The following is an 18,662-nucleotide window of genomic DNA, read 5'->3' as shown; positions in this document are numbered from 1 at the left end:
GACATCAAGATGTCCCCTTCATATAAATCGCCCACGGTAGTGAGCCCCTTCCGAGTCCACTCCACTAGTAGAAACATTGGGTATCAATGACTTAAGAGCAGTTAACGACAGGCAGGGGGCGGGTAAATTAAGCTCTTCTGAAGAGAGTACTAATTTATGCCAGGAATCTATGGTCGTTTTAATAGACTTGTAGGATTCGGCCCTACTCCTAGCAGCGGGCGGTGGCAACCAAAACATATCAGGGAGAGAAACAGCATCCAAGCAGGAGGCTTCCAGAATAACCCAAGGCTTCAGACTTGTGGTGTCAAACCAGTCCCTAGACTGACTTATCAGACATGCCGCATGGTACTTTTCTATATCTGGGAAAGCTACCCCCCCAGACAGTTTAGGCCGTACAAGAGTCTTCTTAGCAATTTTCGGTCTAGATCCTCCCCACACATATCTGGTCAAGACCTGGTTAAATTTATTATAGAGGAGTCTGGGAAGGGGCCTTGGTATGGCGCGAAACAGGTACATTAATTTCGGCAATAAAACCCTCTTAGCAGCAGCAATCCTACCTAACCAAGACACCTCCTGCAGCATCCACTCCCCAGTCAGCTCAACAAACGCTTTTAATAACGAGGCATAGTTACACTCAATCAAGTTGTCTTCTCTGGTTAAGTTTATCCCCAGGTATCTCAGGGAGCAGGACTTCCAGGCATATTTATACCTATCCTTCAACCTAGAAACCACAGTCGGAGGTATATGGAGTGGGAGGGCTTCAGTTTTATTTGTGTTTAACTTATAAAAAGAAACCTCTGAATGGCTTTGAAGGACCTCGTGCAAAACTGGCAAGGAAGCTTCGGGGTCAATTAGACATAGCAGAATATCATCCGCAAACAAACTAATTTTGTGAGAAATGCCCCCTATAACAGGACCACTAATCGCATCCCGAGATCTAATACAAGCAGCCAAGGGTTCTATTGCCATCGCAAAAATAAGAGGGGATAGCGGGCATCCTTGACGTGTGCCATTAGAGATATTAAAGGGTGAGGAAAGGCATCCGTTAACAAAGACCCGTGCACTCGGGGAGGAATAAAGAGCCAAGATAGAGTCCAAGATCCTTCCAGAGAAGCCAAATTTGTCCAGAGTTAATCTCATAAAATCCCAATTCAATCTATCGAAAGCCTTTTCGGCGTCAAGAGACAAGACTAGGAGGGGTTCTCTTCTACCTGCTGCGTGCTCAATCACATTAATCACCCTGCGGGTATTATCTGGGGCCTGTCTGTTCAGTACGAAACCCACTTGATCGGGGTTGATAAGAGAGGGGAGCAGAGGGCTGATACGGTTGGCTATTAATTTGGCATACATTTTTAAATCCGTATTTAGTAACGCGATCGGTCTAAAATTTTGAACGGAGGTGGGGGGTTTTCCCGGTTTGGGGATGGTAATGATTTGAGCTTCCAGCATCTCTTTAGGGAAGTGGCCTGCCTCTGAGGCTTCATTGAACACCGACAAGAGCACCGGGGCCAAACTCTCCCTAAAGGATTTATAGAAACTGGCAGGATAACCGTCGGGACCCGGGCCTTATCTGCTGGGAGGGAGTCAATAGCCTTTTCGACTTCAGCTAAAGTCCAAGGCGCACTTAGAGAGCTACAAGACTCCGGCGACTGCGAGGGGAGAGTAAAGTCACTCAGGAAATTCTGAACATCTACGCCTGTAGGTTGAAAGGTAGAAGAGTCCCCCTTCACGTTGTATAGTTTGGAGTAATAGGATGCAAAGACATCTGCAATTCCGTCTGGATCATAGACTCTGTTACCCCTATCCGAATGGACAATGTGAATTTTTCCTTTAGCCTTCCTACCCCTCAGGTTCCTCGCCAGCAGTCTACCAGCCCTATTACCATAAACATAAATTTTTTGATTCAGTCTATGTAGGTTGCGTTGCACCTCCGCTAGATAGAAGACATTCACCGCCTCCCTTGCTTCTATCAAAGACTTAAGAAGGGCTTTATCGTGCAGATGTGCCTCGTGAGAACTCTCCAGGGAGGCGACTGTAAGCTCAGCTTGTTCAAATTTTTTACGATATGCCCGTTTAAGTTTAGCCGCTGTTTGAATTGCCGTCCCTCGTGTCACTGCTTTGAGGGCGCACCAGAATGTGAAGATAGACGTCTCCTGGGGAGAGTTCTCAGAAAGATAATAATCTAAGGTGGATTGGATCGCCTGCGTGGTCTCCGGCCGAAGAAGACTGAGTTTACCCAAACGCCAGGGGGCCGGGGTAACCTTTCTATTATTTATATCCCATTCGATGAATAGTGGGGAGTGATCCGACCAGGACATGGGAAAGATGGTGATTTTACGGATGGACTGTAGGGTCCACTTATCCGCCAATGCTAAATCTATTCTAGAGTAGGATGCGTGCACCGAGGAATAAAATGTGTAATCTCTATCCATTGGATGCTTAACGCGCCAGAGGTCTAAAAGATCATATTCCGCCAGTAGCTGGCTAAAGCCCTTTGCATTCCTATGGAGCTGACTGGAGAGTGAGGGTCGCTTGCCAGAATTATCGACGAGAGGGTCTAAAGTCATATTAAAATCGCCCATTAAAAGTAAAGCACCCTTAGCCAATTGTTGCACCTTAGCGCAGAGTTTCCTGCAAAATGCTAGTTGCTTGGTGTTAGGGGCATAGCAGGAAACTAATGTCACCTCTTTATTTTCAAGAGTACCTACTAGAATAAGGATTCTCCCCTCAGGGTCGCAATATTGCAAAGCGAGGGAGAACGCGCAGTGCTGAGATATCAAGATTGCCACTCCCGCCTTCTTAGCCGGCCCGTTAGGCAAATAGCAATGGGGGTATCTCCCATTAGTAAACCGTGGAGGGGAAGATTTAATAAAATTAGTCTCTTGGACTGCTATAATTTGAGCTTTAAGTTTATGAAAATTATAAAGCGCTAATCTCCTCTTGTGTGGGGAATTAAGCCCTTTTGCATTTATAGAGACAATGTTAACCATAACGTAAAACTGTTGGGGAATACGTTTCTAACCACAACCAACTGGCAAGTAAAAAATATGTGTAACATACCCGGACAAAAAAGAGAGGAAAGAGGAAAGAAAAGGCAAAAGAGAAGAGGAATACAGAAAGAAAAAACAGAAGAAAAGAAAAACAGAACATTAACCCCACTTGGGGGTACATTTGGACACCTAACCATGGCGACTCCAAGTTAAACAGTGGGGGTAGTGGCAAGCCGCCCGCACCCGAACCTAAGTTAAACTAAATGTAGGCTCTCGACACCCCATCTCTGGGCCCCCGACTGCCACCGGGGGTAAATGAAACTTGAGTAGAATTCCCAGCCAAAAAGGAATTGTGGGTGGCAGTCGGGGCAGCAGAGACAGACAGTAACCAATGAAATACCGGTGAGGAGGCCACACTGAAAAACATTCTAGAAATATAAGCAACCTCCTCAGATAAACGCCAAGGAGTTGATGCAACGTAGGAATATACGACATGACAAACTAATTAAGAAACATGAAAACAAGGCAAGTGTAACATATCAAACAATACTCAAAATTCTGTAGCCGATGAGGCCCAGTCCCGCTGAAGGCCCCGTTCGGGAGAGGTGTGTGTAGGAGAACTTGCAGAGTTCCATGATGCTAGGATCTTTTTACCCTCCTCAACATTCGTTATAACAACTGTGGACCCTTCTCGAGAGATGAGCAACTTCGTAGGAAATCCCCATCTGTATAGAATGTTCTCTTTCCGTAGCACTGATGTGATGGGGTAAAGAGAGCGCCGTTTCGCCAAAGTAGCTGGGGACAAGTCTCCGAAAATTTGAAGTGAGCCCAAAGCCTCTGACGCAGCATCTGAGGGTCTGGCAGCTTTCAAGATTGCCTCCTTCACATGGTAATAGTGGAACCTCATAAGGACATCCCGGGGGACACCATCGGGGGCATTCCTGGCCTTTGGAAGCCTATGGATGCGATCAATTAAGAAGTCTGCGGGCCGGTTAGAAGGAAGGAGTTTGCTAAAGAGGTCAACTGCAAAATCGTTTAAAGCGCTATTAGCGACATTTTCCGGAACACCTCGTAGCTTTAAGTTGTTACGCCTCGATCTGTCTTCCATTTCCGAGAGTTTGTCTCTAAGCGCCGTGACCTCAGTTTGGAGCAGTTTGTGTGAGGAGATTAGGTCGTTGTGAGACGACACCACTTCACCCATTTTCGTTTCGAGGTGGTCGGTGCGGCCTCCGATCTCGTCAATTGATCGCTGGCATTCCTTCATAGTTGCTCTAAATTCTGCCGCGACTTCATCCTTAAATTGCGTTAAGAGCTGCTTCATAGCTCCCACCATAAGCACTTCACTATCGGCAATGATGCTGGTGTGTGCAGTGACCGGGACGGGCGCATCTCGAAGCAGTGAGGACACAAGAGCAGCAGGTTTAGAGGTGCCACCCCGTGCGTCCTTTGCTTTAGCGGCCTGGGGAGAAGGTTTAAAGAACGCCACCTGGGAAACAGTTTTAGCAGCCTTATATTTCTTGGGAGGCATAGCAACGCTGAGTGACAAAGGTAGAGGAACCGGAGGCAAGAGGCGTCTGGAGCGTCAATCTCGGAAGGATCCACAGAATTGTCGAGCTGTCATATCATGTCATAAGAGCATTCGGGCGCAGGCGGAGCCTTCTCAGAGCGATCAGAACATAATATTATTCATCCATGTGGACATCGCGGCCGATCGTCTCGGCGGGAGCCGGGAAATCTGCGGTCTGATGAAGTCTGCAGAGCAATATGTATTATATATCCCGCACACTGAGAGAGAAATGTGGGCTATTACATCCAGAGGCCACTAGATGGGGCAGGTGCAGTAGAAAAGAATAGTGTCAAGTGTAAGGCCGTCTCCCAACTCAAAAAAACAAATGCACAGATCCTGCCACAGGAGCTCCAGGTCAAGAGCAGGGAGGGAACAATGCCAGAGGGCCACCAACCTGAAGAAGCCCCAGTCCAGAGACCCCCACAGCAGCAAAATCACCCTGCTACCTCAGTGCCAGAACTACCTGATGGATTAAAGATGGCCGCCGTGTCTCACTGGCCGTCTGTTCCGCCTCCGTCCCCCGCTGCCCGGCGTCCCTCCGATCCTCTGCCCCGGGGGGGGTGCGCTCCGGAGGGCCGGGGGAAGCTCCCGAGTGCTCCGGTGTTAGTATGCGGGGTCCGCGCCGCTCCCCGGCGCCGCGCTCCCGCCGTGGAGCTCAAGACACGGGCGCCGGGAGTACGCGAGTCCCCAGCTTCCGCCTGCGTGTGAAGGCTGCAACCTGCAGGAGCGGTTAAAACCACTCCCCGGCTCCGCAGCCGACGCCACAGGGCCGAGGGGACCTACAGGGAGGGACAGGGAGCCCCCGGAAAGGTAATCCAGGGGGTGAGCACCCCGGATTATTCCAATAAAGAACGCTGGAGAGAGGAGAGCAGCAAAGGCACGTCTGCCCTCTTCTCCAGCCAAGCCACGCCCCCCCCCCCCCCCCCGATTTTACATTTCTTATACAGTTGTACACAGTCCATTGTGTTCTGCTAATGTGAAACTTGCCATAGACTCACTTATATTCTAAAGTGGCTCATCCTTTAGTTTAGGCACTCGTATATGTTAATTATTTATTGGTTTTACGCATGTAAGACTGCAGACAAAATTATGATATCGGCGGTAGCATTTCCTTTTCTTTTTTTAAAGTGGTACCACCAAACTTCAGACTTGTGGGAAAGGGGGGTGGGTGTCTATTACTAGTGATGTGCCAGAGAGTAATTGAGGAACATTCATCTACAGGCACATGACTCTATTTTCCTCTCCTCTGATATTGGTGCACTGGATATTAAGCAAAGATTTCCTGCCATGTTAAATAGCAATTTATAGTGTTCGTCGCTTTTCTAGTGCTTGAATTTTTCTCGATAACATTTTATATTCATTAATTTAAGGTATAATATGGTATAGCAAAATTGTTATAAATACGGTAGTCATTAACATACGTAATTATAGGGCATAATCATCTTAGTCAATAACTTTTGTGTATGTGAGATAATACATGTTCAAGTTTTAAAAAATAAACTTGATTGATTGATTGATTGATTGATTGATTGATTGATTGATGCATGCATACTGCAGGATATAAAACAGCCAGGTAATTGGCATATTTTTTGTTTGAAGTCACTCTACATATACTGTGATTGGGGTGTACACATTATGTCATGTTTTGCCCCTTGGCATGTGCCAGGCTTTCTAAACATCCCAACCCAACTTGTTTAACTCTTTGCTAATTTGACTGATTAGATTTATTATTCAATTATTATTTATTATTTTATATTTGTCTTATTCTGTAAGTCGGTTTCACCATTTCTTTTATGTTTATATAGTCTATCCACATAAAATGTAGGGGTAGAAATATAAATAAAATAAGCTTATTAATAATTCTTCCCATAGGACAAGTAGAGGAACAACAGAATTTTACCCCACAAATTAGTTAGCTAATTCTCCGGAGCTTAGCGGTACCAGGATGCATGTACTTTACTCAACGCCTCTAGAGTTGCTGTAAAACCCTATAAGAACAATAATTATCCAATAATTTAGAAGTAAGGAAGAAAAAAATAAACATTAAAAAAGTATTACTTTTTTCGTGAAGGGAAGAAATTTCTCCAGTCATTAAGTGGTTAATGAGTTTAATGGGTACACATTTACATTTAGTTAAAAAAAAATATTGCATCATCCACAGTGTAAGCAATTAAAAACCTGTTAATGTTTTATTAATATTTCCAAAGTTTAACTCAGAGTTCAGCTACAGTTCAGCTACAATAAAATTGGTAACAAATAAACAAAAACACAGTATATGAGTGCACTTTATTACATGATCTAAAGCACGTTTGGGGCAAAAGTATACTGTATTACCCATGACTTCTCTACTATTCCCTTACAGCAGGGCTCCATAGAGCGCATAGGTAGGACATTAAAAATATAGTTATTGGTCTCTAAAGTAATTTGAACAGACATGCAGTGCACTTATTTTAAAATGACTGCTGTAAATAAGGTTTGAGGAATATTACATAGTATACCATTACTAGGATTGCTGCAATCTCCTTTTGTAATGTGTGTTGTTTTATGTAGCAGTTTTATTCCCATTACAGAAGTAAAAATGTATTAATTTTTGTGGCTGTTCTGCTAAACCCTTCAGCTAATATGCTGATTATCACCCTATTAAATACTCATATACATATTCAGTGGCATGCAAATAACAGCTATGACTACACTATGGGGGTCATTCCGAGTTGTTCGCTCGTTATTTTTTTCTCGCAACGGAGCGATTAGTCGCTAATGCGCATGCGCAATGTCCGCAGTGCGACTGCGCCAAGTAAATTTGCTATGCAGTTAGGTATTTTACTCACGGCATTACGAGGTTTTTTCTTCGTTCTGGTGATCGTAATGTGATTGACAGGAAGTGGGTGTTTCTGGGCGGAAACTGGACGTTTTATGGGAGTGTGTGAAAAAACGCTACCGTTTCTGGGAAAAACGCGGGAGTGGCTGGAGAAACGGAGGAGTGTCTGGGCGAACGCTGGGTGTGTTTGTGACGTCAAACCAGGAACGACAAGCACTGAACTGATCGCACTGGAAGAGTAAGTCTCGAGCTACTCAGAAACTGCACAGAGATGTCTTTTCGCAATATTGCGAATCTTTCGTTCGCAATTTTGATAAGCTAAGATTCACTCCCAGTAGGCGGCGGCTTAGCGTGTGCAAAGCTGCTAAAAGCAGCTTGCGAGCGAACAACTCGGAATGACCCCCTATATTAGCTCTGTTACTACCTTCAATGTAATCTTCTTCCTCTCCCAGCTAGCAATGTATATGGGTGTAGGAAGTTACAAGGTGATGGTATCACAGTAAGGGCAGGAAGTGCTATCTGTGAATAAGGGCCATAAACTAAGTCCAGCAGTGAGCATGGTGCAAGGGAAAAAGACAATTCCACTGGGCTGGTGGCAATCCAACAGGTGAGGGAATCATTATGTATCAACAATACCAAAAACATTGATGGCCATGAAACACAGTCACTCACCATTTGACATCATATTCAAGAAGGATAAAGGTGCAGGGAAGGCTCCTGCTAGTGATGTCATTAGCCCAGCTTTATGTTTTATGCTTCTCATAAAACATAAATGGCCAATGACAGCCAACAAAACACACCAGTGGCTGCTTTAATATTGTTAACTGATAATGCTTTTGCCTTACAGTAGTCGTACATTATCCCACCACCTTAATCTGTCAAACTGTAATTCAGGTGTCCTAAGGTAGGACAGATACCTCAGTGGAGCAGAAGGGCAAAATATTGCTTGATCTTGACTATGAAAGTGGGGCCTTAAGGTGTTTCTGACTTCTGGGGCTTAAATCAGGTGGCAGCAAAGTTACCTCTTAGTGTATAAGCTCAGTTGGGCAGATTCATGTTTACCTTTTCCTTTTTGTTATTTTTTTGTAATGTATTGCTAACATGAGCCCCACAATGTGCAATGCTAAATAATACATCACCACTATAAATAAATGGTGATAATTATAAAAATATACATACTGTACATACAGCCATATATTTCTATCAATCCTGGTGCTAGAGTGGTTTACTACTTGGTTATCATATGTTTAGTGCAGATTTTCAAATTCAATATAGTAATACATAAATATACTTTGCAGTTATACAGTATTAGTAATCTCAATAGTGCCAAAGAATTCAGTGGCCTCATAACAAATAAGTGCCTGATGCCAACTAGGTTTTGGCAGCTGGATGCTATTCCGTAATTGTTTTCTATGAAAATTAAGCTTGTTATAAAATTGATATGTTCAACTTTGATCTTTCTATATGGAATCCTATTTGCTTTATTATTTACTACATTGGGGGGTATTCAATAGAAGTCGGAAACTGCCGTCTTTTCGGAAAGACGTCAGTTTCCAACTTTTTTATGTCGGAAGGGGTTCCGACCTATTCAATGCTGCCCCCGTTTTTCCGACAAGTCGGTAATTCCGACTTGTCGCAAAACATGTGGATTGGCGAATTATCCGCGGATCCACGTGTTTTGTCAGATTCCGTGTCCAAATCCAACAGGTTTTGGCCCCGGTACGGACAATGTCAATCCAACTTTAAAAAAAGTCGGATTGGCATTGTCGTGAACGGCCTCTCATTGAATACTCAGATGTCGGATCCTTACTGTCGGAAAGGATCCGCCATCTATTGAATACACTCCATAAAAAATTGTACCCAATGCCTCAATGTAATAATGTAGTGTTAAGTACCTAAACAATTTTGTTAAACCTTTTGAGGAAGATTCAAGGAATGTGAATGGGATGTTGATGATTTACTGATTAATAATTTTTCTGATTAGTTCATAAATGAGCAGCATTTTAGGAGAAAAAAATGAGAAGTTGCCTTTATTTAACCATTTGCTATAAAATGGACTTTGAGAAGGTATACATACGTTGCTCACTGCATCTATGCAGATTTTTCCACCTTTCTGCCCAGATTTTTCTAAGTTGTAGAAGTGTCTCATGAGAGAGTAAGGTAGGCATCAGTAGTGAAACTACACTGGGTGCAGAAAGTGCAGCCCTGTGGGAACCATAGGTCTGGTTCACCTCCCAAACTGAAGAACAATTTCTAATCTCTAAAGACCAGAACAGGGCATCTGCTGAGCCTTTGCAGGTCCTGCATACTGTATATGCAGTTGGTACATACACTGCACAAGAGCAGATCATGGTGACCAGGAGGCTAAGGAGGTATTGCCCACATTTTACTATGTGGCACAGCGTTAGACAGTTTCTACCTTAATAGGCATGCAACTTGATTTGAACTTGGTAAACCATCAGATGCCCTGGTGCAAATCCAAGTAATTTTACGGTGCTTAACAAGTTTGCATTGCAAATTAACTCCTGAGAGGTCATTCGCAGACACTGTTAGACTCCTGTTAGATCCACAGTAAACAGTACAGAGATTAGCAGAAAATGTACATGTAAATTTGATGGACTTAATATACTGTATTTTTCAACATAATTACTGTGTTGCTACAGAACCCTTTATGTGGTTATCAATGAATATTAGAGTATGTTCATTCAAATATAGGTAACTTGTGTTTTAACTATAATTGTCCTTTATGCGAACAGGCAAATGTGCAATTACATGATTAGTATAATCTTTAGATTTCGTAATGTGTTCACATTTGCATTTGTTTGCTCAGTATGAGATCTGAATACAGTGATTAAATTAATTAGGTTAAGTAAAGTTTATTCCCTCTGAGTGCTAATCTTTGAAGAGAGATTTTTAAAACTTCAGCTAATGCTGATACTTAGTAGAGCAATAGCTTTAGCAAACATGGAAAATAAACTCTTAAAACAAATTAAAAAACACATTTCATGGGTGGTAAAACTATCAAGTCCCAGCTCAATGTAGGGAATCCTAGTCTCTTAAATTTGGCTATTTTCCATCAACTTTATACTGTACATTAAATAAATAAGTATTGGCATATTCATATTACATAATAAGTATTTGTATGTTTGTTTATGTGGATGTCTGCTTTTATTATGGACATATTGATCTATCTACTAAAGTACCTGACTGAGGCCACCAAAATTTGGAAGATTGACAACCACCAAGATATTGCATGCAGCTCAATCTAGCATCGGCGATAGCGATGCGCGGGGCCGCGCATCGCTATCGCTTGAGGGCATACACACGGCAGATCCGTGCTTAAAATCTAAGCAATCTAGCAAGATTGCTTAGATTTTAAGCACGGATCTCTCCGTGTGTACCCCCCTTTAGAGTAGAAGAACAAGTCTACAGTGCAAGTTTTACAAATAATGAAAAGAGTAGACTCTAGGAAAAGTCCATGAATCAGGTGCCAGTGGACATTAAACCAGTGAAAGATAGATAGACACTAGTACCCACAGACAATATATTAATAGCAACGAGCTTGACCCCCAAATGAAATATGGGAGATCCTAGGTATTCATTTGTGGATCAAAGTATGCAAGTGGCAGGATAAAGAATCAGATGTTGCTTCAAGTACCTTGGACTGAGGTAGAGTGCATTGCATTAGTCCAAGCATGAGCATACATATGCTTGCAAGAGGGTGCTACCATCCTGGATCATTTGTATTTCCTACAGTATCCATAGGAAAATAGTTCTTTTGTAGAACACCCACGCATTTTGGCCTCTAGAATTATTTCACCTGGAGCCTATACAAATGTTCTTAATATTAGTTCTCCATGCAACTACTGACCTTTGGAAAAAAGACAGCTCAATCTTGGCATGCCTAATGTAAATCATCAATCAATACTGAAGTAGAAGACCATGGCTAAAGTATAGTGCACAAACTTTGTCATCTCCTTCATCTAGTACTAGTTGTTGACTTGACAACATCATGAGTAGTCATGTAGCATTTGTAGTTGTGGTGGTAGCATTAGGTAGGTATTCTCCATTTGCAGCAGATAAGGCTTATGGTGCTCCCTAGTGGTCTGTCACTTACTTGTCTGTTGACACCAAATATAAAACTCCTAACTTTCTTGGCAAAAGTTACAACTGTAGTAAATTACAATCTGTGCCCTCCATGGGCTTTACTGCTAGAGGTGCTTGTTACTATGTGAACTCAAAATAATTCACTAAAAGTACGCCATCTAGGTAATGAGAATGCACATAGCTTATAGCAAAATTTGCACATGTTAAGTCATTGTTAGATTCCTTTATTAGATCACTGTCAAATAATTTTTCTCAGTTGAAAATGGTCTGTGCACACAGACTATACACCTGCAGTATTAGGATCTGCAGTAGATATTATTTATATTTACTGGGAACCAACTATCAGTCTCTTCTATTCATGTCGCACAGAACTTTTTAGAGATGAGTTTAAGTGGAAAACGTTTTATTAAATGAAGTAGGACAAGTCCCAAGGTGCGGCACTCCAGGCTTAATGAAAACTCATGTTGTGTCATGAGCGACTTGTGTCATGAGTTTTCATGAATCCTGGAGTGCCGCTCCTTGGAACTGGTATATATATGGGGGTGCTGTGAAAGTTTGTGAACCACTGGGATTAAGTTTTATTTTAGGTCACTTCTGATGTAGTTTTGTTCCAGAATACTGTCATTTGTTTTTTAAGTTATTTCCAACTAATTCCTAATACTTGTATCACCAAACTTTTGATCCTTGTTAAAGCTGACAGTGAAATAGATATGTTCTCCTACATCCTTGATGCTTTCACGTTAAACAGCCTTTGACGTGACTCATTAGTGCCAAGTGTCTTTATGTGTGAATTGTTATGTTTAAATGCGTCTAAGTCACCTTGCTATGCGAATATGATGCACAAGCAGCTTATGCTGATTAAAATGATATGCAGCATGCCTATATTCTGTGTGTGACTGCGGCTGTATCTGCATACGAAATGGTACGTTACAGTGTTTTCCTGGAAATCACTGTAACATAGCTACAACCACAGTCACACACAGAATATAGGCATGCCACATAACATTTTAATCAACATAAGCTGCTTGTGCATCCTAGTCATATAACAATGCGAATAAGACGCTTTTAAGTAGAAAAAGTTGCACATAAAGACGCTCTGCACTACCGTGTCACACTACGGCATAGCGTGACTAGAAGAGCTGTTTAACGTGACTGCAGCAAAGATGAGAACACATCTGTATTTCACTATAAGCTTTATCATGGATACTTGGACACGTTCTCACATCTGCTAGAGCCACTACTGCTCAGCAGTGGAAGACCTCCTCTGCCCCCTCCCTTTGCAAGGTTGTTACCAAGACTCAATTTCATTATGAGATGGTTCCCTATTCCATGACCTCCTCCTCGGGTACGGCGCCAGGGGGGATCAAAGGGGACAACTGTAGCAGGCCCCAAGGATCAGAAGGGCCCCAAGGATATGCCGCATAGTCATATTTGCCTACTTTTGAAAAAGCATTTCAGGGAGATGTGAAAGTAACACCTTTCAGCGCAGACGTGTACTGCTACATCTGAGAGGCGTGTCATAAAAATAACTTACATCCAAATGTAAATGAGCCCCAAAGTTAGTAAAATCTAATTGTTGAGGAAAAGACACTGATATTTTTCAGGAATTGTTTGTGTATTGTGTTTTGCAAGCCGTTCAATATACTGTAAGTGGCCACAAGAAAACTTATTTAAACTGCATGTAGCCATAGGGATCATTGTGCCTTTTAACCAATGCAGGGAAATGTTCTCATTTGAATGTATATATCTCTGATTTCTTATTTCTCCCCAAGAATGTAACAGCTACATAATAGGGGTAAGGTGCAATCAGGGAGATTGCAGGACTATTCAGGGAGTCCGGGAGATACCTGCTATTTCAGGGAGTCTCCTGCAGAATGCGAGAGGGTAGGCAACTATGCACATACTGCCCGGCAGGGATGGGAGCCGTCTTGTCCAAATACAGCAAACTGTAGATGGTGTGGGCGCAGCCTCAGAGTGACAGGAGCCTTTCACACACGGTGAGTATGTGCCCGCTCTTCCAGGTCCAGCTACTTTGCAGTCAGTTATAGGACAAGCAGCAGCTCCGCTGGTCAGATTTCCCTGTGTCGGCCTCTTCTTGTGCTGTGTGAGGGCCGAATGGAACCAGTTGTGCAGTGTTTGGATCTGGGTACTGGGGAGTGCAGCGCAGGGTGGTCTCTCCCCGGGGTAAGAGTGGCTTGGTGAGGTGATACAGGGCTTTGGGATGGGGTGAGGGAGCTGGGAATGCATCATGGAGTCATTGGGGAGAGACAGACTGTGGGGCATGTGGGAGGAAGGAGAGAGGGAGACACAGACTGGTGTGTGTGGAGGAGGAAGGAGAGATATACATATTTATATAAGTGTATAGATAAATAAACATATATTTATTAACAGCTTCTTATATAGCGCAGCAAATTCCGTTGCACTTTAATATATATAAATGTATATGTGACAATAGTGAAATTGGCACCCTAAGGAGTTGGAATTGGTTCCCTCCTTTGTTATTGATTATACAATAATACAGCGTAACATTTTGTACATTATAAAACAAACCGTAAGTTCCAATACACAAGTTTTATTTAAAATTCATAAAAATAGCGGCAGTGTCCATATACATAAATTATTTTTAGTCCAGCAACCCCCTATCACATAAAATGGGGGTCTGGTTTTACATAAGTGTACAAATACTTATTTTGTGATATCCTGCTTCAAATAATGTAGATTGGAGGTCACATCAGAACAAGATAGAATACCCAACGCGTTTCGTCTTGCACAGAGACTTCATCAGGGGTGTATCTATAATGTTGAAACATAATTTTTTCTAGTACATCAGATCAAATACAGTAAATATACATTATTACATAAAAAGAGATTGGAACATCACCGAGAATAAACCACTGAAGTTACAGACTAAAACGGAGGAATTAGAACAGAGGAATTGAAACAAGAAGGAATAAATGACATGGAGAACATTTAAGGTATGAAGATGAATATAACACATACCTCATACGAGGAGTATAACATTGGATGATTGTACCACAGGGAAGTGTTCTTGGACAGAACAGACCAAGTGTTCTTGGACACTTTTTCAAACAGGCCACACGTTAATATACGAGTGAGCACTCGTGCCTATTGAAGAAGTATCCCCATTTTTATACACTTCTTCATATAATAACTTCAAGATAGCACTTTCTATTCTAACCAATAAAACGTACCTGATAATCTGTAAAAAAGGACGTGTGATACTTAAGGGTTCAAATTCGCAGGGAAATCTCATAGGAAAATCTCAGACATACTGTATTCAACCTGGTGGAGTTTATTACATAAAATCAGTGCCCGAAGACTTATCATTTAGACTGACTACTTAGAGCAGGCATGTCCAAACTGCGGCCTCCAGCTGTTGAGAAACTACACATCCCAGCATGCCCTGACACAGGTATTGCATTCTCTGACAGCAAAACTGTGTCAGGGCATGCTGGGATGTGTAGTTTCACAACAGCTGGAGGGCCGCAGTTTGGACATGCCTGACTTAGAGACAAGGATATCAAAATCAGTACATAGGGTGTATCAGAATACATAGTAACATAGTATTTGAGGTTGAATAGAGGCAAACTGCCCATCGTGTTCAACCTGTTTTAAGTTGTGATGATTCTATATACTTGCTAAATAATGTTTTATGACTAGTTAGCTACTATAACTCATGTTACCTCCGGATTAACCACGTTGATATTTTAAGTATTATAACCTTGGATAGCTTTTTCATTCAGAAATGTATCCATTCCTTTTTTAAATCCAGTTACAGAGTCCGTTATTACCACCTTCCCTGGCAGGGAATTCCACATCCTGAATTCCACACCTTCCCTGGCAGGGAATTTCACATCCTAATCTACCTTGAATTAGTTGTTAAGATAATATTGATAGTAATTAACAACTTAATGACCTTTTTATCAACAGTATTATAAATGTGTCACACAATGTACATATAAACCGGATCTATAGAATTACAGAAGATTGAACCTGGGCCATATTTAAATATAATTTGTAATCATAAACAGATGCCTTTAGAACATGTCTTATTAGCAGCATTTTGTGTGTACTAACTAATCCAAATAATAACATATGGATGCCTTGTGTCCTCTATGAGGATCTAAATTCATTACCTAATAAACACTGCATTGGTATATAAGTGAGGTCATAATCAAACAATGTGACCTTCTAGTACATAATATTAAGTATTTTATCTATCTACTTAGAAAATATATAGTGAAAAGTGCTTACCATCAGGTTAAATGAGTGGTGTATCCCAGTATCACAGATGCTAGGGTGAGGGCACTGATCCTCCTTTTATTGTAATGGAAATCATGACATAATTTCCCCTTTCCGTGATTGGTGGACCCATTTAAGTGTGTAAACTATCATTTAAACTGTTTGGACATGTGAGCTGCTCCCAACAGAGGAAGATATTATCGTGGACTAGGGTATCAATCCCCTTAATTGTTTGAAAACAACTATTAACTAGTGCAAAAAACTTAATTATTAAATCGCCCCATAATGCCGAGCGGCTACCCATAATGCCGTTATGTGTCACTCCACTGTCAGATTGACAGATGAATGGTCCTATCTAAGGGGGGGCGGGTCATCATTAACTCACAACATTATATTGGGGAATGTAACCTGCCTCTGGGGGCAGGATGACATCACTGATCACAGCCACCCATTGTTACCTTAGTGGGCTAGATGCAACATCGCTTGGAAAGTGATAAAATGGAGAGTGAAAAAGTGCCAGCCAATCAGCTCCTAACTGCCATTTTTCAAACACAGCCTCTGACATGGCAGGTAGGAGCTGATTGGCTGGTACTTTTTCACTCTCCATTTTATCACTTTCCCAGCGATGATGCATCTAGCCCAGTGTATTACATACACACCAGTACTTAGGATGCTGCCAGGTCTTAAACCTCAAGCAGTAGGGGCTCACCCAATTGGCTGGAGACCACAGGATAACAGGCTGGAGAAATATATCTACTGCAGAATACAGACAAGAGTGGAACACGGTGGGCTAACTGACAAGTGAGAATCTAGCTGTAGATACACTGTGAGTTTGAACTTGGAGCACAGTGCAGTTGATAATTCCCTTGCAGGCAAAGCTGGAGAAGCACACACAGCGGAACAGACAGGGATAAATCAAGACAGATACTAGGTCAGGCAAGGTTCAGACTTGACTGATTGTCAGTGATACTGACAGGCAGAGTATTCAGAGGAACAGGCAGAGAATCCACAAGAGTCATACAAAGTACAATACTGTACAGGAACTTGGGACAAGACCAGCAACTTACACAGGAGTATAAGTTATAAACAACACTGGAGAGCTGGGCTGACTGCCTATATAACAACAAGCTGAACCAACGAGGAAAGCCGGACTGGGATAATAAATTACAGATTCTGTGCAGCAGCAGCGCTGCACGTAGCTAAAGGCATACAGCTGCTAGGTAGCTGCAGCTGCTGTGGATATCCGGTGTCCCGGTTGCCTGGCAACCAGCGAGACCATCGGACACAGCGGCAGGAAGATACAGTGTCCTAGTTGCCTAGCAACAACCAGGACCTACTGAGGTTACAAGCCACCACCGCGGCTTGTAACATTGGTGCATACTGTCGTCATCGTCTAAGATTGTACTCTCATCCTCCTCCCTGTTTTCCTTGTACTGCACTTTTTCTCTTTTTTGTACCCCATGTTTTAGTTTTTGCATACTTAATAAAAATGTAATATTGAAGGGGAAAAAACGCCTTTGGCTAGATTTAGTGTATTAAAGCTCTAACAAAACAAATGTATAGGTGTTGCTCATAGCAATCAATCCAATTCTAGCTATCAGTTCTCTATTGCATTCTAGAACAAAAGTGTATTTGTTTAATTAACAGGGAACCATGGTAGATGTTGAATGTGAACTGGGGATATACTGTATACTTGATTGCTACAGTATGTGAGTTAAAAACAGACCCACTAAATTTATTTAGTTGTCTATTTACCTATCTACCTACCTACTTACCTACCTACCTACTTACCTACCTATATATATAGCTATGTTGATGACTGCTGTTGCTTTATTAAAGCAATATTATATGGTAAATATCTAATTATATAGAGGGAATATGAAAGCCTTTAGTGTACATTTATATACGAAAATCATGTACAGTATACTTATACAGGTTGAGTATCCCTTATCCAAAATGCTTGGGACCAGAAGCATCTCAGATAACGGATTATTCTGTATTTCGGAATATTTTTATATTTTAATGAGTTATCTTGAGGATGGGACCCTGTTGTGAACACAAAATGCATTTATACTGTAAATAGACCTCAAACACATAAAATACACACAAATAGAATTTATTTGTGCATAAAACAAGATTTCAGAACATGAAAAATAAGATTTTACTTACCGATAAATCTATTTCTCGTAGTCCGTAGTGGATGCTGGGGACTCCGTCAGGACCATGGGGATTAGCGGCTCCGCAGGAGACAGGGCACAAAAATAAAGCTTTAGGATCAGGTGGTGTGCACTGGCTCCTCCCCCTATGACCCTCCTCCAAGCCTCAGTTAGGATACTGTGCCCGGACGAGCGTACACAATAAGGAAGGATTTTGAATCCCGGGTAAGACTCATACCAGCCACACCAATCACACCGTACAACTTGTGATCTGAACCCAGTTAACAGTATGACAACGTAGGAGCCTCTGAACAGACGGCTCACAACAATAACAACCCAATTTCTTTGTAACAATAACTATGTACAAGTATTGCAGACAATCCGCACTTGGGATGGGCGCCCAGCATCCACTACGGACTACGAGAAATAGATTTATCGGTAAGTAAAATCTTATTTTCTCTAACGTCCTAGTGGATGCTGGGGACTCCGTCAGGACCATGGGGATTATACCAAAGCTCCCAAACGGGCGGGAGAGTGCGGATGACTCTGCAGCACCGAATGAGAGAACTCCAGGTCCTCTTTAGCCAGGGTATCAAATTTGTAGAATTTTACAAACGTGTTCTCCCCCGACCACGTAGCTGCTCGGCAGAGTTGTAATGCCGAGACCCCTCGGGCAGCCGCCCAGGATGAGCCCACCTTCCTTGTGGAATGGGCCTTGACAGATTTAGGCTGTGGCAGGCCTGCCACAGAATGTGCAAGTT

At 42.3% G+C, this 18,662-nt stretch overlaps 1 long non-coding RNA gene across 1 annotated transcript; it reads right to left on the bottom strand.

Annotated features, from left to right (window-relative positions):
* Positions 1-14,038: 14,038 nt before the first annotated feature.
* LOC134911498 (uncharacterized) lies at positions 14,039-14,780 on the bottom strand. Its single transcript, XR_010176621.1, has 2 exons — positions 14,695-14,780; positions 14,039-14,275 (listed from the first exon to the last, which is right to left on the bottom strand). It is a non-coding gene; the product is annotated as an uncharacterized LOC134911498 (long non-coding RNA).
* Positions 14,781-18,662: the final 3,882 nt, after the last annotated feature.

Source organism: Pseudophryne corroboree, chromosome 4 (genome assembly GCF_028390025.1).
Source record: "Pseudophryne corroboree isolate aPseCor3 chromosome 4, aPseCor3.hap2, whole genome shotgun sequence".
In the NCBI taxonomy this organism is placed as follows: Eukaryota; Metazoa; Chordata; class Amphibia; order Anura; family Myobatrachidae; genus Pseudophryne; species Pseudophryne corroboree.
This window is presented reverse-complemented; position numbering and strand designations above follow the sequence as displayed.